Source organism: Triturus cristatus, chromosome 3_2, assembly GCF_964204655.1.
Source record: "Triturus cristatus chromosome 3_2, aTriCri1.1, whole genome shotgun sequence".
NCBI classification, from domain to species: domain Eukaryota; kingdom Metazoa; phylum Chordata; class Amphibia; order Caudata; family Salamandridae; genus Triturus; species Triturus cristatus.
This window is the reverse complement of record NC_140584.1, coordinates 519,480,662-519,505,480: the sequence shown is the minus strand read 5'-3', so window position 1 is coordinate 519,505,480 and position 24,819 is coordinate 519,480,662. Positions and strand designations below refer to the sequence as shown.

Below are 24,819 nucleotides of genomic sequence, written 5' to 3'. Positions count from 1 at the left end.
AAATGACAATGCCATTTATTTAGGGATACAAAAATAATAAAAAAATAATAAGCAATACCAATAGCTCTACCTATAATATTGCCGAGACCATTGCATTGTAACAACTGATGGCAGGGAACATGATGACGCGCACCTTTAGAGGTAAAAGTGAATTCTCTATTTTGTTACTTATGTATGTAATATGTGAACAAGTTAATGCCTGTTGCCTGTGTTTGGAGCCTTTAGAAGCATTACGCCGATTTAATATACTTTTTAATATTAATTCGTTAATATTAGTAGATAACGATGTAGAGGTAATATTTCCGCGTTCTTTAGGACTCGGCTAGAACAAACCGCCGGCAGCATTACCTGCCACACTATTGTTTGTCTTAAAACAGCTTATATTGTGGACTCCGAACAGCATATTGATACATGTGCCCGAACCCCAAATGCTGATTTGCTCCCCTTCTCATGTCAAGTTGGTGATAATTTGTAAAACAGTTCAGCAGGTTAGTGCACATAAACAAAAATGTCATGAGCAATGCCAATAGCTCTAACTTTAACAATGCCGAGACCGTTGCATTGTAAATGCTTGTTTCATTTCGTGGTTGGTGCAATTAGTACAGCTGAACTGAGTCGTACTAAAACAGGGGTTCGAATCTACAAGACTATATGTGGCACCAAGTGCACTAAAACATTAGTACATTATATTGTTCACTTATTCGTCAGGCACGAAAAATACACAATATACAGTGAAGGATGAGGTCTACTCTGCAGGAAATGTATAGCTCTAAAAGCTGGGCCAGCTTTCACTGTCGCCACTGAAGGTCAGGCCGATTTTCAAGATGCTCATCAGCTTTGGAGCAGTTGTTGCCTTTAGAAACTGCAAGCCCACTCGTCCTGCATGTAAGGAAAGAGATAATGTGTATCATTTGGAATCAGGCATAGAGCTGAAAAAGAATTATAACACGGCAATTTGGGGTGGCATGAAACTAAATCCAAGTGGTCTAGGAGTTGAAGATCTGTTTGAAACATACATTCTCACATGTAGGTAAAGAAAATCTACTTTTATTGTGTAAAAAAATAAGAATTTGAGACAGTGGACTCTCAATCCCATATCAAGCTTTAAAATGGAAGACCTCATGGCTGCTTACTCAAGAAGCAAGAGGCGTTTCACCAGCTTCAGAGACGACACTCATGGTGGGCAGATGCCCAGCACAACGTGAAAAGTTTGGACTTGCAAAAAAATTCAAGAACGGAATTGTATTAAGTTCTACTTAATGGGTTTCTTTTCGGTGGCAATCTCCACTCAAATCCACACATCAATCTGAAGATTATGCATATGAGATTTAAATGCTTATCAATGTAACGAGTGATAACAGAGTGAGAGGAAAGCAATGAGGGCACTGGTGTAAAGATAACATAAGAAATAAAGCTAATCAGAACCATAAAGAGGCGCGTCAGTCAACACAGGAGAAAATATCACTGAAACCAGCAACACACAGACTAAATTTTCAATTTAGGAAAAAAAAGTAGCTTAAAATGTACACAAAAAAAAAATACTATAAATCACCAGTATTTATAAAGGGTCATGAAATAAAGGTACAATTAACGCAGGAAAACTAACTTGCATTCTACATTCGTTATAAAAAGGTCAGCAAGGTTTGTAACTAAATTCGTTTTGTACGTTGTGTTCCTAAAATACTTCGCATTACCGTTTTAGATCAGGTGCATTTACATGTTAATCTCATTACATCCAGTCTCGTTCAAAACAATGACTGGCTGTTCACGTTGTGCAGCAATTGCCCATCATTTATGATCCAAAATGTGTACGTCAATTATTGCATTAATCTGAATTCGAAATTGGGCTGTGCGTCTCAATCACGATTCCTGTGGGACTAAGAACAAGACACCGGATCTGCAGACTACCCATTTTAATACTGATCTACATGAACCCTAGATGCTGATCTCCACGTTTGACAGGAGTAAATCATTCCTACCATATAGGCACAAATCTTAGCTTTTCCTCCAAACCCTCTAAACGGTCTCCTGTCCATTGCACCCATCCACAGGAGCTGCCAGCAACTTTAGGAATTTCAGTTGTTGTAAAGTGTGTTTCTTCCCTCATCTCAAAAGGATGTGCTGTTATGTCATTGCCCATCTCGCTCAATTTCGGTTTTAAATCAGAAAACTGCATCACTTTCGAAACAGTGAGGGGTCACCTTGACTTCCTTAGAATTAGTCCGGTGTTGCTGCTGCAGTGTGCACACCAAAAGGAGTAAACTAGAGAGTAAATCTTCCATTCCCAAGTTTAAATCCACTTATTGGCATACAAATGAATGACAGATAAAGCAGAGCCGATCAAAAACAAACATTGGCATAGTCAATAGGTCTCGCCTTTTGGCTTTTTAAGTGTTTAGCCATGCAGCACATCCTGGGTTAAAAGCCAATAGGTCTAAGCAACCTGAAACTTGTAGGTTTCTTTCAGTGCGTTTTCACCTTAGGTTTCATTCTGTGTTGACTATATTGCTTGGTGCATGCGACAAGCGCATTAACTGATGACACTCCTGTGCCATTAGGTGGCCCTCAAATGCTAGGTGAGCATCATCTCCTGGTTATTACATTTCATCTTCGCACTGCTTGAGTTGTATGTTTTAATCATAACTTCAGGGACGTAGCACCTACCAAACTCCGTGCTTATCAATATATTCTCTAGAAATGCCAAATTCTTTAGGATGAATTATCGTAAATAGGTTTTAAATCCTACCAGCAAAACAATTCTGAGGTGACCAGAAGTACACAATTTTACAATGAAGAGAGACACAGTTGAAAGTCAAGTATATTTGATAGCTCACACAGTTACTTTATGAAATGAACATTCATGTGTCGCCGTTCACTCAGAAAGGGGATGTTTCGGTGGCTTAGTGAGTGGCAGTATGGGTGAAGCTCAGGAGTCTGCACGTGACTTCTTGGTGTGCAGGTATCCCGCCCGAGTGTGGTTCTGTTGGGGCAGGGAGTTAAGGTTCTGCCCTGTATTTGCTTGATGCTGAAGGGGTCTGCCAGCAATGACTTTACCTGTGTTTTGCAGCGTTATGTTTGGGGTTGTGCGATTGCTTCGTGTCAGCAGAACATCACCTGGGCTCACTTCTGCGAATATATTGACTAGCAGTCCTGCTTTGCTTTCAAGCGTTATGAACTGCAGTTACGCTCCTGGCATCAATTACGTGTAAACAAAATGGAATTGAGGTATTCCTTCCACATGGCAGAATCTGGAAAATCTACTTATAGAGCATTGCATGGCATGGGGCACACAGCTGCTTATTCGCACCAGCCTCTGGCACTGTGTTCAGATGCTCGGTCTTTACCCACAGTTTCAAGAAGGCCAGCTCTGTAGTGCAGCATCGAGGGGTTTGATATCATTCCAGATTAGAACTATAGAGTATGTTGTTTAAGACTGGAATGGGCTGGATGGCCGTGCCTGAGAAGCATCCAATGAGATAGTGTCATTTATTTATCACATTCCCAATGGCATTAGCACAAAGAAAGTGAAGTAGAGAGTGGGAGAGATAGGAGAGAAAGAGAGAAAACAAGAGTGAGGGAGAAAGACCAACCCCTACGAAGCAAACAATCTTCCGTTTGCACCGACCTGGTGAGGAAGGTTTCCCGATGGGCCACTCCAACAAGCAAACAATAGAGAAGAACGGTTCACGCGACAGTGGCAGTAGTTGTCCCTAAACCACAGCTCCCGGGGTCTGTCGTTAACACACTATCAGAAATTGTGGGAAATGATTAGGGCAGGTAACTTCGCTGATGGACGTGCTGTGTAAATCACAACACCCTACCACACCTGGTTTAGCAATACATTGTGAAAATACACCTTAAAATGCACCACAACACTACCGTTCTTCCAGACACTCTTGCGCTAGGCTTCAATTTACAGGATGCACTTCCTCTTTAAGTAGCACTAGGATTATTCACTAGTTTTAGTGACCTTGTGTCGATGACCAGCAAACCCATTCACAAAAATTGTTCCGACACCTCTGGGAACTGTAGTTTTGGGGGGGGGGGGGGGGGGGGGGAAGGGGGGGTATTGCCGCTCTGGAAGTTACAAGGACCGCCCGAAAAGCACCTGAGCTGTAGAACTTTCCTTATTAGGTCTCGCCTACGCAGGGCGCATGTACTGCCCAGGAGGAGACCTTTAGGAATCGATTCAGTTTTTCGGCCAAAAACGTGCACGCTTTGCATTGCTTTCAATGGCAATGCGTGCACGTTTGGCGATTCTCTTGCGGGAGCGAGCTTTGAAACCATCTGTTTGTAATTAACTTTCAAACAGATGGTGCCCCTGCACGCTCCCACAAGGGGCGCAGGGCCATATGTTTTTTTTTTTTTTTATTAGCTTTGGCCTTTCACTTTTACGGCCACGTCGCTTTCACAGTTTTGCTTGCTGTTGTAGTAGTGGAGTGCACCTTGTGCTGTATGTAGCACATATTACTTGTGAAGTGGAACACAGGCCTGCACTTAGGTTTCCATCATAAATGGCAGAGAATACTATACAATGTGTTTGTATAGTCACACTGAGTTTCGATAATCTATTTTAAGTCTGTGCACCCTTGACACGGGCTACAACCGGACATAGTATTAGTGTGTAAAACAAGCCTCGAGCCCTTCCCCAGCCTGTGCGTGCGCCACTTGCAGTTAGGAAGGGGTTAAAGAGCCGGTGCGAGGGTATATGCTGCCAAGTGTTTACAAAGCTGCACTCTGCATCCAGAGGTGAGCCAGCCCGGGAGAAGAGCGGTGCTCCTCCCCACGAGGTGTGCTGGCTGGGTCCCCTTCCCTGGGTGGCAGAGCCCAGCAATAACAGTTGTGTGTGCATTCTCCTCCCAGGCATCTCGAGGCACCGCCGCCGCAGCATGAAGTGAGGAAACGAGCTGGGAGCAACAGCAGGCGCGCCCAGGGAAGCGAGCAGTACTGCACCGTGCCACCGCCGCGATGGGCTGGCTGGAGGAGCCCAGCTGGCTGCTCCATGTGTCCCTGCTGATACTACTGTCCTGCACACCAAGGGTAAGACGACCGTTACTATCGCTACACCGGCTCCGTGTGACAAGGTGCGCTGCCGCCTCCGTGTCTGTACGTCTTGCCTCTTTTCTTTCAATAATGGTGGCGCACAGTGCTTAAGTGTCTGTACGTCTTGCCTCTTTTCTTTCAATAATGGTGGCGCACAGTGCTTAAGTCAAAGGCCACTGGAAGTCCGCATGAAACCGGCAGTTTAGAAAGTTGCTTTTAATTCAAATGCAAGCGCAGTCTCCTGCCGAAAAGTTGATACATTCCAACTCCTGGCTGTGGTTTGTTTCAGTGATGCGCATTTTGGTTTTTGCATGTGAATGCAAGCACAGCTCGCGTGCAGCTTTTCAGAGTTTACAGTAGCAAAGAATCTGGTGCAACTCTGTAAACTCAGGTGGCATTAGTTAGTTTTAACCGCGCATAAACCTGAATTGTGCGATTACTGTTATTTTCTGTTTTTGTACAACTGTTTCTCTCATACAGTTTGTTAGATGCTCCGATTTATATTCCGTAGGCAGTGTTCTCCTAATATACAACCTGGTATAATCAATATAACTGGGTTCCCACCTGACGTTTCTGCTTTAAACTGAGCAAGCAGGGTCTTCACATATTTGCATATACCTGCGGAGACCCATGGGCGCGTGCATTCTTCTGGTATACACGGGCACGAGAGGGCTGCAAGTAAGAGTGCTCGGGGTAATGTTAAGGAGGGCAAATACAGTGGTGTGAACGAGCAGCATGAGCCGCACTCCGCAGGGAGCGGTCTACAGGCGACATAACGTAGGACAGCAGTTAACATTGGCAGCCATGAACTGGTTAAAAGGCGACTGTTGTAGACACACCCTGCTATTAACATTTAGATGCCTAGCTACAAGGTTATGGCTTGGCCTTCAGTCGAGAGATGCAGTAAATAAATGCATCCTGCTGGAATCATATCTCGTGTGGTGTGCATGGTAGAGTTGGGTCACCTGTTCTAGGTTTTGCACCCAGCAGCTCCATATAGTTAAGAGCATTTTGGGAGATTTAGTTCGATGGACAAGTCTGTAGCTGAATCCGTTTGTCAATTTTATGGTCTGCAAGAATTCATGTCCTGGCTACCGCTCTGCGCAAATGTGTACTTCTAATGAAATAATTCAATAGCTTTAGCGTTGCAAAGCAGAGAACACGTGTTGTATATAAAATTGTGTACAGGAATGGTTTCCCGATAATTTGCCAACTTAGATACATATGTGATGAAATGCTAGATATTTGAAACTAAGAGTAAACGATAAAACTTTCATCAGAAAAAATGCTTATTTTTCTTTTGTTTAAAAGAAAATAATAATAAAATCAATGTATTTCACTGCCCTCGTTCCACTACTTTGCCTCTAGGGAAAGCCTTAAATGGCATAAAACATACGCGATTCAGGCAATCAGTGTTTACATTATTTCATTTCACACCAAACGTGTTCCTTGAGAGTAAGTTTAAATATATTTCACGTATCCCAAATTCTATGGAGTAGTACGTTTACAGCGTACCCTCAGGAATGCCTAGCTCTTCGCTGTATGCTAACTGTGCCGTGCCCCCCCCCCCCACACAGTTTTGTGCTTGGATAAGCAGCTGAGCACACCTCAGGTCAATCTTGACAGCCTGCTCCTTGGAGCGCATATGCCTACGTATGCTTCCCAAGTGCCACCTGGTGGTGGTTTCATTTCAGGAAAAGCAATCTCGAAACATGAATCACTTTGATGGCTGGGTTGCCACAGAGTGAAGATGAGGCCACGAATAAACTTACTTAAAATTGAAACAACCTAGCACAACACATGGAGAAAGAATACCTGTTTAAATAAATGCAGATTTAGGATAGTATTGTTCAGTGTGTTTATGTCATACTGGGTACAATTTAGCATTAACATTATTCTGACTGGTCACAATCATTTAATCACATAAAGGGCTAGGGCATTTTTTATTATGACAGTATTACATGTATGCAATGTGTATGTGTATATATATATTTCACCCCCCTCCTCCCTCCCCCCCCCCAAAGTATCACAGTGAAAGTGCGTTTCAAGCTCGGGCTCTTAGAGAGGCTTGAATTTTGGATTCTGACAGTAAATTAAGGAAGAATGTCTTAAAGGGTGTGTGGTGTTAGACTCTAGATGCATCCATTACTTTTATTTAACATCGTTAAGGAATAAGGTGACTGGAGGCATGCACATCAGCCTTCACTCCTCAAAAATAATGTTACCTGTATTTTTGGGGGCTATTTAGCAGTAAAAATAAAATGTATCCTGTTTGCAAATACAGCGATATACACGATTATGGCAGGCTGCAGGATGCTAAGATTCTATGTGCAGTAAAAAAAAAAAAAAAGCATAGCCGAGAAAACATTTACGTTTGGCTTTCGCCCATATGGATTTAAAAAAAAAAAATGTTAAAAGGAATACCAAACTCGGATGCTGCCTGTTATTTTTATATGCATTACAAAGGCTGGAGGGATGTTCCCACTCCCTTGGACATCATACGGAATGAATGAAAATAGAGTGGGTGGTTAAGGAATAGGGATCTTTTGAACCAGTATGTTTCTATTTGCAAAAACAGAGCAATTGTTGTTTAGCGATTGTCTATGCTTGAACAGGTTGAAATATGGTGAAATCAGGGCAGCTTCCCCTTTGTCTGGCGTAAAAGTTTCAATGTTTGTTATGTAATCTCTTCTTGGACAGTGATTTTGCTTTAACTAGGATTGTATACTTTAGGGACAGTTCCTGGGTCGATGTACTTTTTTCACAGGCTACTTGAATGGAAACTATAGGAAAACAAGAACTCTGATTAAGTAATACACTATTCACAAAGGTAATTTGTTATTTTAAGCTGCTGTAACAAGTCAATATGTTTCGCATTTGGGACCCATTAGACTTGCCAATGGTTTGTGCAGCCTCTATGAAACTGTGCAGCACAGCTAAAGAAGAATTACAAAAAAGCCTAGGACGCGGCCACTAGTGTAATTTTGTAGGCATGCACACCGTGATGCAGGCAATTTTTTTATGTATAGATCTGATTGGTAACTAAAAATAAACAAGCATTGGCATAGCCAATAGGTCTCACATTTGGGACCTTATAAGTGTTTAGCCATGCAACAGATGTTGCACCAAGGATATTGTGCTGCATAACTAAATACGTATAAGGTCCCAAAAGCGAGACCTATTGGCTATGCCAATGCTTGTTTTTTCTAGAAATAGGTTACTTGGTGTTGTGTGTGTCCACATGGCGGTGCTAAGGGAAAACTTTTTCCTTTTAAGTTGGCACTGCGCCGTTCCAACATTAGCACCTAGATTTATGAAGCTTTTTTTTTTTTCCAGGAGCCTCGAAATCAAAGGATCTTCGGAAAAGTTCATGTGTAATATTATTCATTCAGAGCCGATTAGTGCAGCGCCTAACTGCACAGAACCAACATGCAGTTTCAACCTGTTCCCAATAGTGAGTGAGAACACACATTGCAAGATATAAGTCGGATTTGAAAACGCCCTGTGTTTGACGAAAAGCCGCCAACCATTTCTGTTCATTGCCACAAGATGGCACAAGTGTACCAGAGTTAAGCGTCCTATGCACAAACCACACAGGTGCCATTTGAAATTCGACGTCGCAAAAGTGAACTCCATCTGTTTCCAATTAACGCGACCGCGAGACAGGCAAATGTAAACAAGCGCGGGCGCAATAATTGGAAACAGATGGCGAAGCTGCTCGCTCCCGCAAGGTGGATGCTGTACATGCACGAATACTCATTAGAAACAGTGCAGTACATGCACGAGTTTTCAAAAAAGTACAGACCAATTCCAAGAGGTCATCACCAAAGCAGCGCTTGCGCGCTGCCTATGCTTGGCCTAAAAAAGCACCACATAATGGTTATTTCGATAGTCCCTAGGTACAAGGGGCCCAAAAGAGGTGTGCAAAGACCATGTATTTATTGCCAACAAGCAAAGGCGAAAATCACAGTTGGTATATGTGCAGTAGATGGCTAAACTCCATACCCAAGTCATGAAATAACGGGTTTAAGTAGCCTTTTCAGTTTGATAAGGTTGGGAAATGGTTAGAAATTACCAAGCTCGCTGAATCAATAGAATGTGAGTAAGTGGTGTTGCCATCACACAAAATCATTATTAGTAAGTATACCCTGCTTTTTATATAGTGCTTGAAGCACAGTTTGCAGTTACATAGGTCTGGTAATAACATGTGTGACTATAGTTTAACTTATTGGGGCAAAATTCATGGACTTCAGAATAATATTCAAAGAGGGTAACAGTCCATGAAAACAAAATAGAGACAGTTTCAAGATTATGCCTCAGCAGTGGAAATCACTAGTCATATTCTTAGCTTTTGGCATCAAAACAACCGTATAGTCTAAGAGAGAAGTGCATCTTATCAGGCCAAGGATGACATATCTTAGAGGAACATCTGGGCTGCCATCCCACATCCCAGCAGCATCACTGGCAAGCCACGGCAGAGTGACATTAAATGAGAGTTCAAACTCCAATTACATCAATCTGCTGGTCTACAGTGGGCATCAAATCTGTCACACATTCAGAAGAGCAGTTCCCAGCATGGGCACCATTTAAACAGACACCAATGTGTTATGTATTGCTTATTCAAATCCTTGCTCATCAAGTAAGCATAGTGCTGTCTTACTGTACCCTTTTCGGAAGTCAATAAATCTGTTCTTTTCCAAATAAGAGGGGTTAGAAATTGGGTCTCTAGTTGGCAGAAGTATGCACCCTGTTCAAGAAAGGACCACAATCCTAGTCAGCATAAGTCACAACACAATCCTAAATTATCCTCAACTCACCCCCTGGTAGCTTGGCACAGAGCAGGCAGGCTTAATTTAGAAGGCAATGTGTTAAGTATTTGTGCAAAAACGTATATAACAGTAAATACACCACAAAAAGGCTCCACACCAGGTTAGGAAAATAGATCACTATATGAACAAAAGACCAAAAAAATCCAATGTGGAGAAGTCGAGATATTGAATTTTGAAGAAATGTAGTAAAGCTCTTAAGCAATTAACTCTAAAAAAGGTTACTTTAGATGGCACTTGCCCGGGGCAAAGTCAAAGTTCGGGCCCACCGCGAAGGAGCATCAGCCGGCTCTAGGACCCCCACAGGCCCCGGTGAACAAAGTATCTTTCCTGGTTGAAAGCAGCGTGATGCTGGATTCGAGAGGCGTCGAGCATTGTGCCGGTTTCTGCCACGCAGTCAAGGTGATGCAGCGATCTCACCAAGTGGCAGCTCTCTGATGCATTGATCTCTGCAGGCAAAGTGCTGGGTCTGAAGCAATGCGCCGACTCTACTCCTGCAACAGGGTCGATGCGCCAGTTCTGCTGCACACAGACAAGGAGATACGTCAAAATCCATGTTGCAAGTTTCTGGGCAACTTCCAGCGAGTCAGGCACAGGAGCAGGGGTAGAGACTTTGATTTCCCCGAGTCTCAGGCAAAAGGAAGCAAGCCAACAAACCCTAGGAGATCACTTGGAAGAAGGCAAAGCCCAGCTCTCCTTCAGCAGAGTCAGAGAGTAGCAAGGCAACAAACAGAAAATCAGGCCTTCCAGATCAGCAGTCAGTGAAGTCATTGGTGCAGCACAGCTGTTTTTCTGACAGAGTCCAGATTTGTCCAAAATGTGGGGGTAAGGGACCCAGTACTTCTACCCAAAAGTGCCTTTGAAGTGGAGGCGACAAGAAAAGACTGGCCTCTGAAGTGCACACAATTTCTTTCAGCCCAGACCTGTCTGCCAGGCGAACCCTGGGGGTAAATCAGTGTTCTGTGAATGGTGTGTCATATGTCAGCCCCTCCCATTTCTCTCGCCCAGGAAGACCCATCAGAATGCAGATGAGTGCTCAGAGGAGCCTCACCTCCCTGTGTTTGTGGCGGTCTAGAGCGACTGCACAGAATGCAGCGGTCACCCAACCCAGATGTGTATTGGAGACAGGCTGTAAGGCACAAAAGAGCTAGGAGCAGAGAACTGTCCGTGTTCTAAAAGTGCCATTTCTGAAACAGTAATGTTAAATCCAACTTCACCAGTAAAGAAGATTTATAAAGGTCAATCCAAACATGTGAAATATGAAGAAGCTAATCCTCTCCTCTCTGATCAGCTTAAAAGTGTATTCAGGAATTCCCAATGCAAGCCTACGAGAGGAGTAGGCCTCACAGTAGTGGAAAACGAAATAGGCTATTTGTCACTACCAAGACATGTAAAGCTTAAAAGTACATGTCCTACATTTTACTTACATAGCACTCTGCCCTCTGGGTTACCAAAGACCTTCCTTAGGGGGTGGTGTGTATGTGATAAGGGGGGTGGGGGGGTTAAGACTTGGCAAGTTGTTTTTAAATGCCAAATCAAAGTAGTAGTAAACACACAGGCTCTGCAATGTAACACCTGAATGTTTGAAAGGCTACTTGTGTGGGTGGCACAATAAGCGCTGCAGGCTCAATAGTAGCATTTAATTTGCAGGCCCTAGGTATATGGTTTACCACTTTACAACAGACAAAGAGGTAAATTAAATATAACAAACAGGTGTAGGGGAAGAAAGCACCATCACTTCAGCACTTATAACGTAAAAAGGTAAACATGGTGGTTGTGTCATTTGCACACATCACCCTGAGTCACTATAGCATCACAATGTGGATACGCGCATGCACATAAAAATGCTCTGATTTTTATTTTGCCAATGCTAGTTAGCACTGGCAAAGTTAGTAGGCCCAAAAGGAGAGATCTATTGCATCCATTGCTTGTCTTCCTTGGAGGCTATTCGTAAGTAAAGAAACTTTTGAAAACAAAATTGTAAGTCAGCCTCAGTCACTTTTTAATCCAACTAATCACTGCTGACAGAATATTTACGATGTGGTATTATAAAAGCCTCAGGTACAAACATTGCAAATGTGATTAAACAGGGTGCATTGCAAATTGACCACAAAAAGGAATGTGCATTTCTCTACATAGCTTCAAGCAAAATTATAATGTGGCCCAAGATTTGTTTAACGTTTACTTCATTTCCTAAACAGAAAACAATGTTCTAAGTCAATAGGGCAAACTAATTTAAAAAGTATACATTGAAATCAGTTACAACATTAATCAATATATAGACTGGAAAGCCAAATCAACCCAGGATATTGCAAGGTATTTGATACGATGGGCTGTAAGTGCAAAAATAAAAACAATATAAAAAGCCATTGCAATAAGTGCTAAGCATTACAAATGAAGAAAACAGGAGGGGCCAAGGATCTAAATGGGTATTTAAAAGAAAGAAAAAAAAAGTGACCGTTTGATACTGAGAAGATGTTTGATTGACGCAGGGGATGTTCGCCCTGCAACTAGCCTATATAAAGCTAAATATAATTTTTCATTGGGAATCTACAAAGCACATATTTTAATCTATATACACTAACACCACTTTCAATGCATAAAATATTTCAAAATGAGAGTTAAAAAAAAAAAACTGCAAAATTTGAAGAAGGAAGTTTAAGACCCCCAGACTCTACCACTAGTAGTTAATTTCTTTCCAAAACTATCCTGATACTGACAACATCTTTCAGGTTTTTCTAACTGGTCCTCATTTTACAATAACCTAAGTCCCCGAGGTCAACATACCTGGAAAGTAAAAGAATACTGCAGATTTAAACTATAATATTATATAACTATATATCTCGACTCCTCAAAGGCAGTATGTCTCAATGTGTTTAACTATGGTATTACCATACATCATAAATAAAGCAGTGCCCTCCCAATTTTATCCAAAGATACAAATTGCCATCTTGATGAAAAGAAAAGTTAAGTCATTTACATTCAAATTGGGTGGTGGTAATCACCGTTCAAAATCAACCAAACAGAAGAAAACTCAAGTGGGAAGTATGCAGAATAAAGCAGGCACTATCGAATTAGACTAGTCAATTTCTTGCGGAACCTAGAACTAATTGCAATACAATTTCTGTGAGTGGATTGTTACTGAAATTTTTCCATAGAAAACGATGGTGAAAAGTCTACCACTCTATCATGGCGCGTTAATCCAATATGGCGGATTTTTCAAAATGGCTGCCCATTATTTGAGATATAGGGTATAACTGTTTATATGCCCAAGTGTGGTATCATTTTATATGTTTTTAGGGACGGGAAAGTCAAAAACAACATCAAAAATTGTTTCTGATGACCATAATATCAAATAATCGCGGAATATGTCAGATAGACAAAGTTTGTATAATTTTTTCGTTGACTTATATGACAAAGTGTGAAGGAACGTGAATATTACAATTAACTTTTGAAATAAAAAGTTTGCTATGGTTTGTGTTTTGTATCTTTGTTGTTATCGTTTGTTTTTTTGTTAATCAAAAATGTTTCATTTATGTGTTACAGGTTCTTGCGAGTTACTGTGAGACACAGTGAAAATGGACGTAAAAAAGTGTTTCATTTGTGATGTGGTGTTTCAAGAAGATGACGATGTATCTGTACTCACTGAAAGAGGAGTGACTGGAATTCAAAAAACATGCAAGGAGAGAAAAATATCTAAGTTTCACGTTTGTGTTGGGCAGAAAGTTCACAAGAAATGTAGAGCGCATTTTGTTAACTTGAAAACTCCGTTCCAGGAGAAAGAATTAGATCCCACAACTTCGTGTTCTACGGTCGCGTGAAACCCAGTTTGATTTTAGAAAAAAAAAAATTCTGTGGTACTGAGCTAAGTGTATACTTCAGGGTGAGGAAAAAAAAATGCGTGGTTTAATGCACGAACAGTTAAATTCAAATCATCAGTTTTACAAAAATGCAACAAATGCAATGATGAATGGGCAGACAAAGTAAAGAGATGTATCCAAAATGTGTCTGATTTACATGCTGTTGATGCATGCTACCACAAACAGTTACGTCAATATTTCTACTGGAAAATTCATTTCCCGGGTAGTTCACTGATAACCCTCCAATATCTTCAGGTCAACCAGAGGACTCAGTTCGCCAGGAAACTTTTCTTCAAGTAGTTAAATACATGGAGGCAAATGATGAAGAACAAACTACTGTTAAAGAACTTGTTACTCAAATGCGAGAATTACTGCCAGAAGATAGCGAACCATACAGTTCGAAGTATATGAAACAAAAACTCAGAGCATTTTGAAGATGAAATCTTCATAGGAAGAGTTGCAGGGACTGCTGATGTTGTTACTTTTAAAAGTACAGCTGCTCATGTACTGCAAGAGTACCACAGTCATAGCCATGAAGATGTTGAAGAGGATCGAAACAATCTCCTTATGGCAGCTGCTGAAATAATAAGAAATGATATTAAAGACATCCCTGTAGAACCAGAAACATATCCACCCATTGAAAACATGAGTAGTGTGGACTATAATGTGAGCTATATTCCCGATTCGTTAAGGCTCTTATTACCAGTTTTTGTTACTGATAAAACCAACAGAGAGAAAAGTAGCTTCTATAGGACAGGCAATTATGCAAGCTGTGCGCCCACGAGTCTTAGTTTCACCGTTGCAGTTACGGCTGGCAGTTCAATTACATGACAACACAAGCTCGAGATTTGTAGTTGAAGCAGTAAATCATATGGGATTCTGCAGCTCCTATTCAGAAGTTCTTCGTTTTGAATGTTCAGCTGGAGCACAAAGAGGAAATACTATACCTGTCCTTGTGGAACCTTCTGAAAGTCCTCCGAAATTCGTTCAATATGCAGCTGATAATATTGATCACAATATTATTAAAATAGATAGCCATGGTACTTTTCATGGGATAGGCATTATCGCCACTGTGACTCCAACTGGAAAATTTTCAACGGTCATTAAGAAACGTCAAGTTTCATTTGAAGAACTGAGGAGGATGGGGCAAATCCCAATAAAAACATATTCACAGGCCAGTGGGATGCGTTTCTTAAAGTATAACACCATTAAGGTAATCGCGTACAGTGACCCATCTGCAAACCTGGATATTTTATTGAACATCGCACATCTACTCAGCAACAGTGTTCCAGGATACGTGCACGGATTGTCGAGGAATAAGCTGTTGCAATTCCATGGAAGTGGACAATGATTGAAATCATACTGTTCTTATACTGAGGAGTGCTGTTTGAATTTCTCTCTTTAACAATTTGTCAGTGTCATATTGAGAAGTGCTATATTATCTAGTTGAAATTTGTTTATCCTTTTTAAATGATGTTAAAAAAATGTAAATAAAAAATAATGTCAAAACTATGTTTGGCATATTAACATATAATAATCGTTGTTTATTGTATTAATCCCAATTTGATATTATGGTCATCAGAAACAATTGTTGATGTTATTTTTGACTTTCCCGTCCCTAAAAACATAAAATGATACCACACATGGGCATATAAACAGTTATACCCTATATCTCAAATAATGGGCAGCCATTTTGAAAAATCCGCCGTATTGGATTAACGCGTCATGATAGAGTGGTGGTAGACATTTCACCATCTACGGAAAAATTTCAGTAACAGTCCACTCACAGAAATTGTATTGCAATTAATTAGTTCTAGGTTAGCCCATTTTTTAACTAATTTAACTAGACTAAATCGAAGGAAAGCCTTTTTAAGTGCAAGTTTGAAAGAAGCAACAACAAACAAAAAAACAACCACGGCCGACCACACACACACACACACACACACACACACACACACACACACACACACACACACACACACACACACACACACACACCCCCGACCCCCCCCACACCAGATACCCGCTACTGGAAGTATGACGGGGATGCAAAAAGAGTAAACCGCTGCATATATTTATTTTTACATTAAAACATTGGTTTAATTTCCTTCTGGAGAGGTAGGGAGTCGCTGAAAAATAAAATATGCAATAATTGACTTTTGTAGAGTGAAATTATTTCATCGAAGTCCACTTACACCTATGGCACGGTTATCGCAGGGGCAGCAGACTAGTGAACTGTTTCTCGAGTCCTGGCACTCATTTTTCAGATGACCTCAATGTTCGTAAAAATGACAGACACCGGGGATAGTAAGGGTAAGGTACAGATGCAAAGAGCATTCGAAGAAAAGAAAGGTTGTGTTATCACAGTATTCATTGAATCACAGCCAGGGTCTCGACAGAATTAACCTGCATTTAAGCTTGTGTCTATAATCATGTTCTGGAGGATCCATCAAGTGCCTGAAGCCCCCCAGAATATTGTGTCAATTCCTTGACTCCTCGTGTAAAAATGCAGACATTCTTGCAGCCTCTGTTCCTACTCAAAGAAAATCTAGGCTAATGGTGATAAAAATGAGCCCTCTGCTAAATCTATGCCATATAGTGTACTTAACCAATCAATAAAAGTAAGTTGGATTTCACGTTGTCGCACCGTTTTTTACTGTAAATGTTATTGCCTGTTAGTAACTTAATTATGAGAACATTTTGAGTTTGCATGAAGATGCCCCTCATTTAAACTAGAAAGAGCAAGCTAAAAGAAAGTATTGGACATCCTTGTAGGATTAAGGACGGAAGGTAACACGGGTGGGACGACTACAATTTCATCTGGCAGGGTAGAGCAAACACCGGTCACATATAATGAGAGCCAATCTGGCTTTGGTCTCATCCATGACCGGACAAGAGATTGCCCGACTACAGATTACCTGCCGTCGGAAGCATGAGAGAAAAATCAACTATCGGCTGAAAGTTATCATTAAATCGACCAAGCAGGGGGTAACATTTGAGAGCTAAAACGTTTATGTAGTTGCTCCTGAGCTTGCCAACCTTGATTGATCTTCCAATTCTAACCTTGCTCATGAGGCATGAAAAAGTACAGAGAGTAGGGTCCATCGCTACCTTCAAATCATTAATGGCTCATTTTCAAGTCATCAGTTTTGACTACTGCTCCAACTCTAATCTTGTTTATTTGTTACATGTTACCATGTAGAATGCTGGGTCGTCCATGAATAACACCCATTCGCGGGTAAGTGCACATCGTGCTCCACAACACCTTCAACTACACTGGTGATATGCAGATATCTATATGTTTTAACTCCTCCTTCTACTCCTATGACTAACCTACTACATCCGGCAGGTCTTAGAAGAAAAACTATGTACACATCCAGTTAAAGCACTCAATAGGAAACAGACCAAAATGTTTCTTAGGCATCGAACACAGTGCAGAACGCCATTTCATTATTTTCTTGTAGGCTGGGCCGTCAACTTCAAAAAGATTATACAAAATATATTGTTCATGATAACTCTGCAACAGTAAGAGTCAGCCGGGTGCAACCACTTGTCCCAGAATAAGCAAAGCTATGCTGGGATAATACTAACACATTAAGGAGTGTGGGGCATAAGCCTTCCAAAATGTAACAAGGTTCACCCAAGTCAAAAGTTCTGAAACGAACAGAGCTTCAAAATGTGCACTAAGACCCATTTACTGTAAATCTTACATACCAAGATAGCTTCATATCAAGTTTTGTGTCTGTCGCTGTCAAGTTGGCCTGTGCCTGCAGGTACTGGACGTCTATCGCTCCCGAGTGCAAGTACAATGAAAACAGCCTAGAGAGCTCCACCTAGCCAAATAAAATGCACCCTAAGACGATCCAAAATCTAGGTTACCGACCACTACAACAAGCACCGTCAAAGCCAATAGGTCTCGCCTTTGGAAACTATTGGCTTCGCCAATGGTGATTAGCCTCATTGCACAGTATGGCTAAAGTTTAAAAAATAAAAACAAGCCTTTAATGCCCAGCCCGCTTTATTTTGTCAGTGCACCTGCCAATAAAATGGCACAGCTGCTTAGTTTTTCCTTTTTAGTTACCCATCCAAGTTGGATTTGTAACTTAAAAAATAAATAAACTTTTTTTTAATGTGCAAAAGCTGTTTTTTTTTTTTTAAGTGGGTAGGAAGAGCAGAAGCAACATTAGACGAAGGCAGGGAGCGCAAGGGAGACAGGGAAGCAACACTGGGAAGACGAGACAGGTTAAAGAATGCAGTAGCACAAGGTTGGAGAACATGACACTGAGCGAGTGGGCGGGCGGGCAGCAACAAATGGGAGAGAGAAGAACACGGGTGGGTGAAGCAATGGGGAGATTCACACGTGCAAGTGTAGCAGGAAGGGGCGGGGAGAGGCACAATAGCATCACGGAGTGCAAGGGGAGAGAAGCACACAAGGGAGACAGCTCGGAACACAAGCATTCGCATTGAGCGCTTAAAATGAAAGAAAACAAGCATTTGTAACGCAATAGGTCTCGTATTTATGAGAGTTTGAGCTATTGGCATTGTAAATGACAATGCCTTTTATTTATGAGTTGGTTTTAAATTAGATAAAAGGCTCTCAAATGCGAGACATATTGCGTTGCAAATGCATGCTATAAAATTTTTTAAAAGAGTTAGGAGAGAGCATGTCCTGCCAACGCTAATTGAGAAGATAGTGCTTGGAGGCTGTAATTAAAGCCTACCAGGCAACAAAACACACGTAACAGAGGGTGTTGCCATGGGACGTTACAAAATGGCACAAGGCGGTGCTAAGGAGGGACTACTAAGCCTTTTGACCAATGAAAAGCCACAGTTTACAGTGGATAATGACAAGCCAATTAAAAATGTGGGCGGAGCTTCAAGTCCCTACTACAATACAGCATGCCTCGCAGAGCAGCGCATGCACTGCCTAGGCTTAAGCGATAAGCGGGGAGTAGGAGGGGGGTCACGATGGTGGGAGGACGCATCCGAAGCGGCTGAAGCTGGGGGAAAGCCCAAGCTGCCAGAGATAGGTTTGAATACCCCTGCACGAGTCATAGTAATAGGGGGGGCCGCATCTGGGGGAGGATAGGCAGACGGGGGCGCACTGACATGGGTTGCGTGAGGGAGTGGGAGGGGGAGCCCAAGCGGGAAGGGTAACCTTTCCCATGTATACACAGTTGAAATGTCGTATGTAACGCTCTTCGGTGGGGTGCTGGGGCTCTTGTGGGAATTGTATTGGGATGTTGGTACGAAAATAATAAAAAAATGTTTAAACAGAAAAAAAATGTACTGCCTAGGCTCGACCTAAAATGTAGTGCTTGAAAGCAAGCAGTGGAAGAAGAGATGCCAGCCAATTAAGACATGGTAGAGAGGTAATCAAGGTCCAGCCAACTGAAAGCCACTTTCGCAAGCATCAAAATAAAAGATTTATCATTAAAAAGTACAATCCTTAATTTGCATCATTTTTACCTTACATACTCTCCTAAATAGTTGTTAAAATACAATTTGACAGGTCAAAATGTGTAAGAGACACTGACCCGGGTTCCCATTACATTCAAATTAGACAGGAAACTGTAACTCTGCTAAGCCAAAACAAACACATATTCGGAACAAAGTACTGTCACTTTTCAAAAACGTGATCTAACATTTTAGTAAACAGATCTATTGTATCAAAACCTATAGTCAAAGGTCAAAAAGTAACCGTTGTTGCTAAATTCTGAAAAAGGAGATAGAGAAATAAAAACAAGACGAATATTTTTCATCAAAAATGGAGAGAGCCATCCTTATTAACAACGCTTTTTCCTATTGTTTTCATCTCACATAGCTCCTGCATCCGCGTCACCCCCCTCATTCACTTCCAACCGGAATTTTAGTTGTAGAAAGCTGCATGGCAGCTATGGTAAATATTAGAGACCCAGAGTGAGGAGAAGCAAAATGAAATCACTGTAGAGACATCTGCATGCCACAATATTACAGACCCACCCACGAACACCGTGGACACCCCGTTACCTACTATATAGCTAGCATGATCATTAATACAGAGGGTGGTTAACTTTTAAAAATCCCACCTGGGCACGCGTGAATATACGAGTATAACCTATTCTAACATTTGGCAGGCACTCTTACTTTAAATCTGATGTAGCTGATAACTCCTATAAATCAGTCTCTACCCCCACTTGTACATTAATCAAACAAAATTTAACAAGCATTGCTAAAAATGCTAGTGTGAAAAACGTTCTGACGAAGGTTGCTAATAACGTTCCGTTATTGCTTAGCCAGACAAAACATAAGTGTCTTTACAATGTGTAAAAACAAAAGGTTTGCAAGAGGGCAAATATATTCCAATGTGCTAGCCCGTCAAAGATTTCAATGATTAGCAGTTACTTTTGGTTCGCGCAACCCCACTGTGTGACCATATATTATAGCCTGCTGCCGAGGGCTAGACCGGTTGTTAAAGGCCCTCAACCCCGGCTCGAGCCTATAACGAGAGAGAGGGCCTTTAACAACTGGTATAGCCTGAGGCAGAAGGGCTAATGTTCATATACAATGAAACCACAGGTTGTTAAGAGATAATTGGGGGAGGGACTGTTCAATAGCTCGACTAGCAACGAAATAAAAGGTTTTTACAACGGCCAAGGGACAAAAACACCAACGTGGAAGGGTGTCTAACACGTATACGTAACTATTCCCTGCAGTTCCTAAATATAAATACTCGCTAACCATGTCATACTAACAAAAGAAATAGGCTGCTAAAGTGTTTCCAGGTAAGTAAACATACACGACGTCCACTACCCACACTATTCTAGCTTCTCTCGTTACAGCAAGTCTCAATTTCACCAAACTGATATTGCAGACGCATAATCTACCTTATAAATAAAAAGAATGGTTTCATCCTTTGGGCGAAAGGACTAAATCACCAATGAGATATGATGTGTCTCTCGAGTTCCTTTTCACAAAGCCTTGCCTTCTATTTTATTTAAATTCGACAGCAATACAAAACTAAGCCCCCCTCCCTCCCCCCCCCCCCCCCTCCCAATCTGACATATTTGTACGCATATCCGCACGGGAATTGTTAACCTATCACCCGCCTCGTTGCCCGTCGCAAGATATTGTACATCTCTCTGAAATAAGCATCCTGTGGTCCACAAACTGACAGGCCACTACGACAGGTCGGAGAGTCGGGTGCCTGCTGTAAATCTGCGGCTAAGTCTAACATGGCTGTCACGGACTTAAGTCTTGACAGTATAAGTTCATCATTTCACCCTTCTGTGAGCGATAAAAATATGCACCACTCAGTGCACTGGATATTATTTGGCATCCACGTGTGGAATAGCACTGGCGATGGTTGGCTCTTCCTGCATCTGCTTCCGCGACACCCGCCATCCATTCCCAACCGAGATTTTAATTGTAGAAAGCTGCATGACAGCCGTAATTACGAATTATTTGACACCCCGAGTGAGAAGTAACAAAATGACATCAATATAGGCCCCACAGGGAGGCATATAAATGTCAAGATGTTACTGACACACCCACGAAAACCGAGGAAGCCCCGTTACCTACTACACAGCTAACGTGACCGTTAGGCCGACACATACACGGAGTTGACAACGGATTTAAAGGAAAATGTAATTATTGTTACCGTTTGGATGCGGGGAAGGTGCACACTGCGGCGGATATAAGGCTGAATTGACGGCGGTTGCTGTGTGCGTGAGATAGGAGACGCACCCAGGCAGCAACAAGGACCGGTAAGAGGGTGGTTGAAAGACTGCACAGAGCGCGATGTGTCGCAGAGCAGCCAGAACTAAAACTAGTGGTGGGAGGTGCCGGAGGTGGAGCAGGCCTTATTGGAAATACGGCTGCGCGCCGCATAGGACGATAATACGGTCGCAATGTCACCCCTGGGGTACCAAATGAAGAAAGTGCCCCCGGGGTACCTGCATTTTTCTAAAGTAAATATGTGTCAGGGTAAAGTGGACGCTATTCGTACTGCTCGTATTGCCCACCCAATGTTCTTTTGACCCACGCCCTCCGCTCTTGTCTCGGAAGCCACACCCCTGGTCGCTGACGATCGAGACACGCCACCTGCCAAGCAAGTTTAGCTAGGCTCTCCCATCTTGGCTATGAGCTACTAAGTGCAACCAGACGTTTTACATTCGTCATACGCTTTTCAAATGTGAGCTATGTTTTAAAAACTAGAAGTGCTAGTTTTCTAATGTGTCGCTGTGGTCGACGCCATGTTTGTAGTGTTGCGAAGCAAAGCCAATTTGGAATCTATAGAAAGAAGGTGGTGTAGTTACGTAAATGAAACATGAGAGGGTCAGTCTGGCATATAGAGTAAATCAGGCAGTGCCCGACCGGCTGGGTTTTAACTGTGGGTTTTTGATGTTTTATTATAGGATGTCTCGTGTCGCTCTCGAGGCTGTGCACGCCTGCATTTGGGAGCGGCTCGAGGCAATACATATCTTTAGAATTGTTATTTTTTACTGTGATTTGAAATGTGGAGATTTCCTTATTTAGCCAGCGCACCGGTTAAGTTAGTTTTACTTGGTAGTCTGAGGTGTTGGCTGTGTCAGAGGTGGGTTCCGTTACTTTACCTCTAAAAGGATTCATCACCAACCTCGATCTCATTCGATTTAATTGGTGAGGCCCGTATATTCCATTACAACATTTGGCGACGAGGATGGCATCGGGACTTCTGAGGATTAACCAAGAAAATTCAGGATGTGAAAGGTGTGAATGTGTGTCTTGAATACAATACGATTTCGTGGGGATCAGCAGGGAATTGTTTTCACTACGCCGGAGGTTAGTATAAAGGTGGTCGTTTTCAGCAGGTTTGGTGCTTAAATAAACTTCATGCACCCAGTAATTGTGCTTAATTTTTATTAACTTTCACTCGGGAGCGCCGGAGCGGTGATTAGCTCGCGCCGAAATCCGCGTTCTAATGGCCAAACATGGCCGCCGCCGGACTTCCGTCCGCGTCACACGTAGTGTGCGCGAACAGCTAGACCACTACACCACATCTCTCCCTATTAACAACAACCCAAAGAAACTGTACAGTCTTACTTGCTGTCCATTACGAAATCTCCAAACCTCCTGGGCAGATTGACTCTTCTGTCACTTCGTGTCCGACTATTGAGACCACTTGTGCTCGGAGTGGACTCATGGTGTCCCACTTCGGGTGTGTCCCCACCGTCCATGCCTCCTGTTTCTATACCGCTTTCCAGATCTATTCTCTCTTGGGTGCTGAACGCTTGTTCTCTCATCTCCTCTCTCTCCCTTAGCGATGTTCTCGGTGGTGGACTACTCCCCTCCTCCTTGGGACATTCGGGGTTTCCTCCTTTCCTCGGTAAGATGTTAGCTGTCTCTTCTATGGTGTTGCTCAGACCTGCTGAATTACACTTCGCCATTCTATCTTGAGACCATATTTTCCCATCGCTGAGAAGCGCTGACCTAGAATATGGTTCCATCACTTGAAGAGGGGGTGTGAATTTACTCTTCCTTTCTTCTTCTGTGTAGGCATCTTGATTCTCACCCATTCGCCCTTCTCGAGTGTGACCTCTTTGGTGTTGTGTTTGGCATCATAGTGCTCTGTGTACACTGTCTGGGCTCTCTCCAAGTTTCTGCGCACCACTGCTGGAGACCAGTGGCTTTGCACCATGAGGCGTTTCCACGCCACATTATCCTTTGTAAATGGTTCTCTTCCTCAGGATTCTGAATGGACTGTACCCAGTGGTGGTATGTGTTATCCGATATGCCCACATCAGTCGTTTCAGTTCCTTCTCCCAGTTCTTGCCTTGGCTGATCGCCGCCTGGATCGATCCCATGATCACCCGGTTAAACCTCTCTGCTAATCCATTCCCTGCCGGGTGGTATATTGGCGTATGGCGTGTCGCAATTCCATTCCTTTCCATGAAGGTTTCCCATTTAGTTGACGTAAATTGCGGGCCATTGTCACTCAAAATCCCTTTGGGGATCCCTTCTCTTATGAAGAAGTCTGTTAAGAAGGCCAGTACTGTCTCGGTTTCGGTGTTCTCAGACACGTCTATCTCCGGCCACTTGGAGTATCGATCCATGACCACCGTGATATATTTCTGAGTGCCTTGTGTGTCTTGTATGGGTCCTAGGATGTCTATGGAAATCTCTTCCCATGGGTTTTCCGGACATTCGTATCTCCCTAGGGGCGGGCGTAGTAATTTCTGAGTCTTGTCCGCATTGCTGCATTGTTCGCACGCCCTTACATATCTCGCTATCATCACATCCATTCCCGGCCACCAGTAACCTTCTTAGCCCTCCATTTAGTCTTCACGATCCCCAAGTGTCCCTCATGTGTGATGGTTACGATGTGATCCCTCAGGGTGTACGGCGGGATGACTTTGGTGCCCCTCAGCAAGAACCAGGGTTTGTCCCCTATTGATAGTTCTTTGCAGATTTCCCAATACTGTTTCAGTTCTTCCTCCAACAATCTCTTGTCCGGCCACCCATTCGTCACATATGCTTTTACTGCACGAAGTTTCACGTCCTTGTCGTATTCGTTTTCCCATTCCGTGGCGCTTATGGCTTTTTCTGGGTCTCCTGTGAGGGCAACCGCATACTCCTCCCATCCACCTTCGTCTTGGTCCTCCGCACCTTCTTTGGATGCAGCCCTACTCAAAAAGTCTGCTACCTTGTTCTTGTGTCCTGGTAAGTACTCCACGTCATACACATAATCGAGTAGCCTCAGTGTCATTTTGGCTATCCGTTGAGTGGCATGCTCGTGCCCGCTTGACGTGAGGACTTTCACCAAGGGTTTGTGGTCTGTACGCAGAAGGAACTTTCCTCCCCACAGGAACTGCCGGAATCTCTCCATCGCCCATACTGCCGCTAGCATCTCCTTCTCAATGACACAAAATTTTTGTTCATTGGGGGCCAATGCTCTGGAGGTGAAGCTGATCGTAGTGCTCGCTCCTTCTGTGGATTGTTGCGTGAGCACTGCCCCTAATCCTCGATCGCTAGCGACTGTGGTTAGAATGGTCTGCGCCTCTGGGTTGAACCCATGTATGGGCACTGCCTCACTGATGTTGCGATTCATGTCCTCAAACTCCTGTTGTTCC

At 42.7% G+C, this 24,819-nt stretch overlaps 1 protein-coding gene across 4 annotated transcripts in view; it reads right to left on the bottom strand.

Moving 5' to 3' along the window:
* Positions 1–21,556, bottom strand: part of FAR1 (fatty acyl-CoA reductase 1) — a 528,293-nt gene extending 506,737 nt beyond the window's left edge. For 2 of the 4 annotated variants that reach the window (XM_085648214.1, XM_085648216.1), the window contains exon 1: positions 21,369–21,556. The gene's annotated coding sequence lies outside the window, so the exon portion shown is untranslated. The remainder of the gene's footprint in view (positions 1–21,368) is intronic. The other 2 variants (XM_085648213.1, XM_085648215.1) reach the window with 1 other exon arrangement.
* Positions 21,557–24,819: the final 3,263 nt, after the last annotated feature.